This window comes from Lichenostomus cassidix, chromosome 2 (genome assembly GCF_008360975.1).
Source record: "Lichenostomus cassidix isolate B80296 chromosome 2, HeHo_3.0, whole genome shotgun sequence".
NCBI classification, from domain to species: domain Eukaryota; kingdom Metazoa; phylum Chordata; class Aves; order Passeriformes; family Meliphagidae; genus Lichenostomus; species Lichenostomus cassidix.
Genome location: NC_139482.1, coordinates 66,043,640 through 66,050,763, shown reverse-complemented (window position 1 = coordinate 66,050,763; position 7,124 = coordinate 66,043,640).

Here is a 7,124-nt window from a genome sequence, read left to right as displayed (position 1 = left end):
GAATCATTAGGGTTGGGAAGGACCTCTGGAGATCGTCCAGTCCAACCCCCTTGAGCAGGCAGGGTCACCTAGAGCAGGTGGCACAGGAGCACGTTCAGGAGGGTTTGGAATGGCTGCAGGGAGGGAGACTCCTCCACCTCCCTGGACAGCCTGTTCCAGTGCTCTGCCACCCTCAGTGTAAAGTTTTTTCATTGCATTGAGGTGGAACTTCTTGTGTTTCAGTTTATGGCCATTGCTTCTCATCCAGTTGCCAGGCACCGCTGAAAATAGTCTGGCACCATCCTTTTGGCATCTGCCTTTGAGATCTTTATATGCATTAATGCAGTGCCCTCTCAGTCTTTCCTTCTCCGGACTAAACCCTGCAGCTCCCGCAGTCTCTCATAAGAGAAATGCCCCAGACTCCAAGCCATCTTTGTGCCCCTCCATTGGACTCTCTCCAGTAGCTCCTTGACCTTTCTGTACTGAGGAGCCCAGAACTGGGCACAGCACTCCAAACGAGGCTTCCCCAGGGCTGAGCAGAGGGGCAGGATCACCTTTTGACCTGCTGGGCACAAACTCTTCCCGATGCTCCCCAGGGTACCATTGGCTCTCCTGGCCAGTACCTTCGCTGTGCCTTGTCCCGCCGGAGCGCAGCATGGATGTGGGGAAGGAGCCCAGGTGGCAGGAGTCCCGGCAGGAGCGGATGAGCTCCTCGCCTGCCTGCGGGCGCCGCAGCTGCTAGGAGGAGTGACAGGGACACGTGTGGGGGTGTCACCTCCCCTCCCAGGTGTGCTTTGGTCAGGCGCTGCTTTAGGTCCGCAGCAAATGGGACTGCCTTAATACTCTGGAAAAGCCTCCTGAAGAAGACGATCATATTTCACACAGTGGTGAAATCAAGACTGTTTGGAATCCTGAGAAAGTTTAGATCCGAGGTTTGGTTTACGCTCTGCTGTTCTGATGTGAGCAGTGAATCACCCACGCAAAGCTGCCGCTTTCATTAAAAAAAAAAGGCAAAAATGCATTTCGAGGAGGTGTTTTTGTGATCGTTCCATGTGAGGCTGCAGGAAGGAAATAATGAAAGTATTTAACAGTGACAAGTGAAAAGGTAGATGAGAGCAATAACGGCAGAATGCATAGAGCATAATGGCCAAAGGAATCAAGTAAAGAACTTAGAAGAAAGGGAGCTAAAAGCATTTTGGGGAAAATATGCAAATTAGAGGTAGCTTGAAAATACATAAAATCCAGTTATTATTAATATCAGTCTATAAAATGGCAGTGATGTGTTTTCTGTAATTATGTGCAGAGGTATTCAACATTATACATAATCACTACAGGACAACATATATATATATATTTAGGAAATTAAAGCTTTTATGTTTTCAGTGTTTGAAAAGTTTTCTTTACCTTATCCAAAGGTAAAGTAAAGGTTAGTGGAGTGAATCAGTGTGTATTATAGATAGTAGCAACAAGAGCACCAGCATTTAAAATCATATTTTAAGGGTATTTATTAAGTGATAAACAGCAAAAAGAAAATGGGCACTACAGTGTTACTTTAAAACAAGCAAATAAACAAAAATTTGAACCCCCTGGAACCTTTTAGCAAATAGCTGTTGCTGAAAAATGGGATTAGTGATTATTGAAAAAAATACTTGCAGCCATCTTCTTGTGAAGTTCCAGTGCTTCTTGGTTTAGGTTTCCTTTACATTTAGGTTTCCTTTAGCTGGGTTGAGGAATTTCACATTTAGCAAACAGTTGTGCTTTTTTTTGCAGCTATACGGATGAGTGTTTTTCACTGTCTCTGTGACAGAAGTAACTACCCCAGTAACTCAAGTAAATGTATTCAAGCTTGCATGTGATCAGATGGGATTTTCTAGCCTCCTGAAAATAAATTCTCTAGATATATAGATATAAATTCTCCAGCTGTAATAAACTTTAGTGTTGTGGATATAAGTGGAGTGATTACACAGGAAGTTCCACCTGAAGATGGGGAAGTTATTTTCTATGTGCATGACTGAGCACTGGAACAGATTGCCCAGAGAAGTTGTGGATTCTCCCTCACTGAAGATATTCAAAAGCCATCTGGACACAGTCCTGAGTAATGTGCTTCAGGATACCCTGCTTGAACAGAGTGGTTGGACTAGACTTCCAGTGATCCTTTCTAACCTCACCCATTCTTTGGTTCTCTGAGTGTGCCTTACTGACTCAGTGGAAGCAGGCAGACAGCAGGAAAAATCAAACTGCACCACTAAATTGGATTGACTAAATAACCTGTAACTGGGTGGAAGGAACCTGGGTATGTGAAGCTCTTGATCAGGACGAGTGTTGAGGAGGCACACACTGGCAGATGTGATCTGATATTTCCTAATATCTGATACTTATTGATGTTGTATTCTCTTTTAATTCAGAAATGTAGAAAATAGTCTGCTTGTTTCTGACTTGGGAGGTCTCCTGCCTTTTAGTAAAGAGCATGCATTTTACTGTTTACAATGTATTTTTCTATTTCTATTATCCACATTCCATCATTCCAGCTGGAAAGTGGCAGGTATGCTGGAGAATGTTTTCTTTAGATAAAGCAGAAGAGTAAATGACGAGTAGGATGTTTATTATTGATCTCACAGATGCTTTTGCAGTCTGCAATATGAACACATATGGATTACAGGTAAAGCTGGAAAGCAAATTACATTTTCTTTTATCATTTGTAAGAATGAAGTTAGGGTTTATGAAAGGTACTGGATTCAGGCTCTGGAGACTTAACTTCTCTGTTTATCCAGGAAATAGATGTTGTACATCACAAGCAGAGGCAGTGAAAGTATTAAAGATCTCAAAGTTCTCATGCTCCCTGTTTGTACTTCTTTTTGACCAGCTAAAGGTACCAATGGGAAAGCTTAGTTTGTGCACAAACTTTATCCATTTTTTTTCTTCTGTAAGGTACACAATAATGCTGTTGGCTGTAGTTTTATTAACAAGAGCTTTTGTTCACTACAGTCGAATTTAGAAATGCCAGCTCCATAAGGGGCTTTGTTGCTTTTGTTGTCTAGCCTAGATTGTTTTCATGCCCTTTCAATATGAACATTTCTAATTTTTCAGCAATGAAATGTAACCATGTCCCCTACAGCAGGTTGGGAATTTACCAGAGCAAAGGTGTTAGGTGCTTCTTAATTGTGGAAGGGAGCACAAATATGGAATATTTATAATAGGTGCACATCTTGCATTTTGCTGATGGGCTATGGACAGTAATATCTTTGTGGCATAGTGTGTGTTGCTACTAAGAATTTCAAGGAGTAAAAAAATATTTCCTGTGTGTGCCAAAATTACCCAATACAGGTATGTTTCCCCATGAAGCATGTGTAGGTATACCATGAGTGGCACAAATATCCACAAACATTTTCACCTGGGTGATAAATAAAATGAAGTTAATGAACCAGAACAATGAGAGGAATTTGTTATATTTCAGCATGAAAGGCAAATTAATACCACTTTCAAAGTATCTTTCAAAGTGCACTTTCAAAGGCTTGAACCCACACCTTGGAGATGTGTGTTATTTGTATAAATATTTTTAGAATCTTCTACATTGACTAAATCATGGCATATGCAAATGAGGATGCAGTTTGTGAGTCTTGTTACAGCTAAAACCAATGTTATTTACTGGTTTATCATATTTACCAAAAGTGGTGGGGAATTACATGCAAAGTGGCCAATTTTTCTGTGAATTTTGTTTTAGGGTTTGCATTTGAGAGGATTAAATATTGCATAGAAGAAAGTATTTTGGTTAGATTAAAGTGCATTTTGGCTGTTGTAACTGGTCATCTGCTAAGTTGGTGGGAGTTAGGTAAACCTAGAAACTTGATAACAAAAAGAAGAGCAGCCATTTACCTCTGCAGCATGGGGAAGAAGGGGGAAAGCAATAGTTCTCCTGTTGACAGATATAATGATATTTCTGATAATTTAATACTATATGTTTTGCAGTAAAAATTTTCTGCCATCTTAGTACAGATTTTTTTTTGCTGTTACTCTGAGATGCAGTAGAATGAGAACAAAATAAGACACACATAAAAGAAAGACTTAATGGGCTTTTTACTAGAAATATTTTTAAAATTAGAAGTAAATACCCATCAAAACGGAGGATGGCTAGTTAAGTATCACAATATCAATGCAATTAAAAATCCATATGTTTTAATATATATGTTATTAAAATGTGTATGTTGTTTAGGCTTCTGTAATAAATGTTTTCTGAATACTTTCCAATAATTTTCTCTGCTTAAATTCCAGCTGAAATGATTTTTCTTAGCCTAATTTAAAAAACTGTTTCTAATCTATTCTTTGTACGACTGCGTTTTACTGCCTCAGAACCTAAATTGGGGTTTTAACAGTAACAAAAAGCTCTATGATTATAGAATACGGAGTTTGAAATGTGTGATACATCACTTCATATTCAAGGGAAAGCTATTGTTTCTGGAATTATAAAGTTAAATTAAGGTTCTGCCTTCTGACATTACAAAGTACTGTAATACTGATTTTTAAATTTTTAAATTGCACTTAAAACATGGAACATAGGGCCAGACAGATAATCTATCAACTGTTGATAACAGTCTAGATACAACTTCATTATTTCTGTCTCATCACTGGTGCATATAAATGCCAGTACTTAGAAATGCAAATAGTAAGTAATTTTTTCAGAGAGAGTGGATGTGCAGATGTATATTCTACAACTTCTTTGGAATAACAGTGTAGGGAATTTTGCAGTCATAACTGCAGAACGAAATTATATCAGAAAAATTGTCCTTAAGACAGAATGCATTAAAATTGTTTTGTACTTTGAGGTTGGAGGTGGTTAAAGTAACTTTACCAGCCAGTGTAGGTCACAAACAGCCTTCTTTGGAATAACTTCTTTTTATTCATGCACAGTTTTGTGAACAGGCTTATGACTTGATATTGACAGCATTACACCAATGACACTCCAGAGCATGGGAGTAAAAGCGGTCTCACTTGTGCCTGCAAGTGTTGTGTTTCACTGGGGACAAGGGCAGAATAAGTACTAGTGAGGCAGGTTTATTGATAGAATGTTTTCTATAAAAAAATTTCTCACCCTCCTATTGCATGAATTTTGAAATAATTTAGGGCCTTCTAGACTGTAAATAACAGAGTGCATTGTGGCTGTGCAAAGTTTGAATTCAGGCCCTGCTTCTGACTGGTGAAGGTGTGATAGATGTTTTTTCTTGAAATGTAAGATTTGGAAGGTTTGCTGAGTAAGGATGAACATGTTTATATGTCCTGGAGATATGTGATGTGTGTTTTGATAAATGTTGAGGGATATCTGGGCATGAGAAGTGATCTAAGAGCAATTATTAGGTCACATCTAAGGTCTGTTCAGTCATTCTCTGTGATGAAGTCTGAGGATATGTTAAGTAGTGCCTCTATCAGCATAGCCCCCTGGCTTGTGCTAGTAACTTGTGTGGAGGTTACATATAGATTGTTTATTGGCCTCTAATAGACATTTCCTCCAATGCTTTGTATATCTTGCTTTGAAGCCATTTAAGTTTTTGCCCTCTGTAATGTTCAGTTAGGGAGCTTTAACAGATTATTAGTCTGGATGTATCTAGGACTGAACAGTACTGTGAAGGTCATGGAATTGATAAGTGAAGATACCACAGAATGGTTTGGGTTGGAAGAGACTTTAAAGATCATCTAGTTCCAATCACCCTCCCAATCAGGAACACCCTTCCATTTGACCACATTGCTCAAAGCCCCATCCAGTTTGACCTTGAATGCTTCCAGGGATGGGGCATCCACAACTCCTCTGGGCAATGTGTTCCACTGCTTCATCATAATCACAGTAAAGAATTTCTTCCCAATATCTAATCTAAACCTACCCTCCTTCAGTTTAAAGCCACTGCCCCTTGTCCTGTCACTACATGCCCTTGTAAGAAGTCCCTCTCCAGCTCTCCTGCAGGCCACCTTTAGGTACTGGAAAGCTGCCCTAAGGTGTCTCTGGAGCCTTCTCTTCTCCAAGCTGAACAACTCCAGCTCTCTCAGCCTGTCTTCATAGGAGATGTGCTCTGGCCCTCTGACCCTCCTCTGGAATTGCTCCATGTCCTGCTTTTGTTGTGAGCCCCAGAGCTGAACACAGCACTCCAGGTAGGGTTATATGAGAGTGGAGTAGAGGGGCAGAATCACCTCCCTTGACCTGCTGGTCGCACTTCTTTTGATGAAGGCCAGGTTATGATTGGCTATCTGGCCAGCTTGCTGAGGGTGTCTGAATCCCACTGTTCATATTACCGGCAAAAATGTTAAACCATGGCAGTCCCAACACTGACCCTTGAGGAATGCCACTTGTCACTAGTCTCTACTTGGATGTTGAGCCATTGTTTGCAATTGTTTGAGTGCAGCCTCTATCCAATTCCTTATCCATTGAGCAGTTGATCCATCAAATCCATCTCTCTCCAGTTTAGATAAAGACAATGGCATAGTGTGGGACAGAATCAAATGCTTTGCACAAACTCAGAGAGACAACTTCAATTGCTTTTCCCTCATTCACCACCACTGTAACTCCACCATAGAAGGGCACAAGATTTGTTAGGCATGATTTGCCTGTATTGAGGCCATACTGGCTGTCACAAATCACCTCCTTATTTTCCATGTGGCTAAGTATAATTTCCAGGAGGATTTGCTCCATCATCTTGCTGGGCCCAGAGGTGAGACTTGGGGCCTGTACATCCCCAGGTCTTCCTTATTTTTCCTTTATGGAAATGGGGGTTATATACCCTCTTTTCCAGTAAGTGGGAACAACATCATACTGCCATGACTCCTTGAATATGATGGGCAGGGGCTTATCCACTTCCTCCACCATTATACATATGCATTGTATGGTATTTTGAGGTACATAAGCTTGGAAGTTGGTGTTTGACAAGCAGAGTATGTTACTGGAAGAGAAAGCAAACAGTTTTTTTGGTGTCAAGTGGATACCGGAAAGGAAAGATTGAAATTTCTCAGAAGAAAAAAAGGAGAATATGGGGTCTATTTTATACTTCTGATAGGTAACTTTAGGGAGAGAATAAGTTTGGATAGGCTTGGCTAGAGAATGATATACTTTTAGATAAGCATAAAAATATTTTATACTGAATTGACATTAGTTTGAAATAAAATTC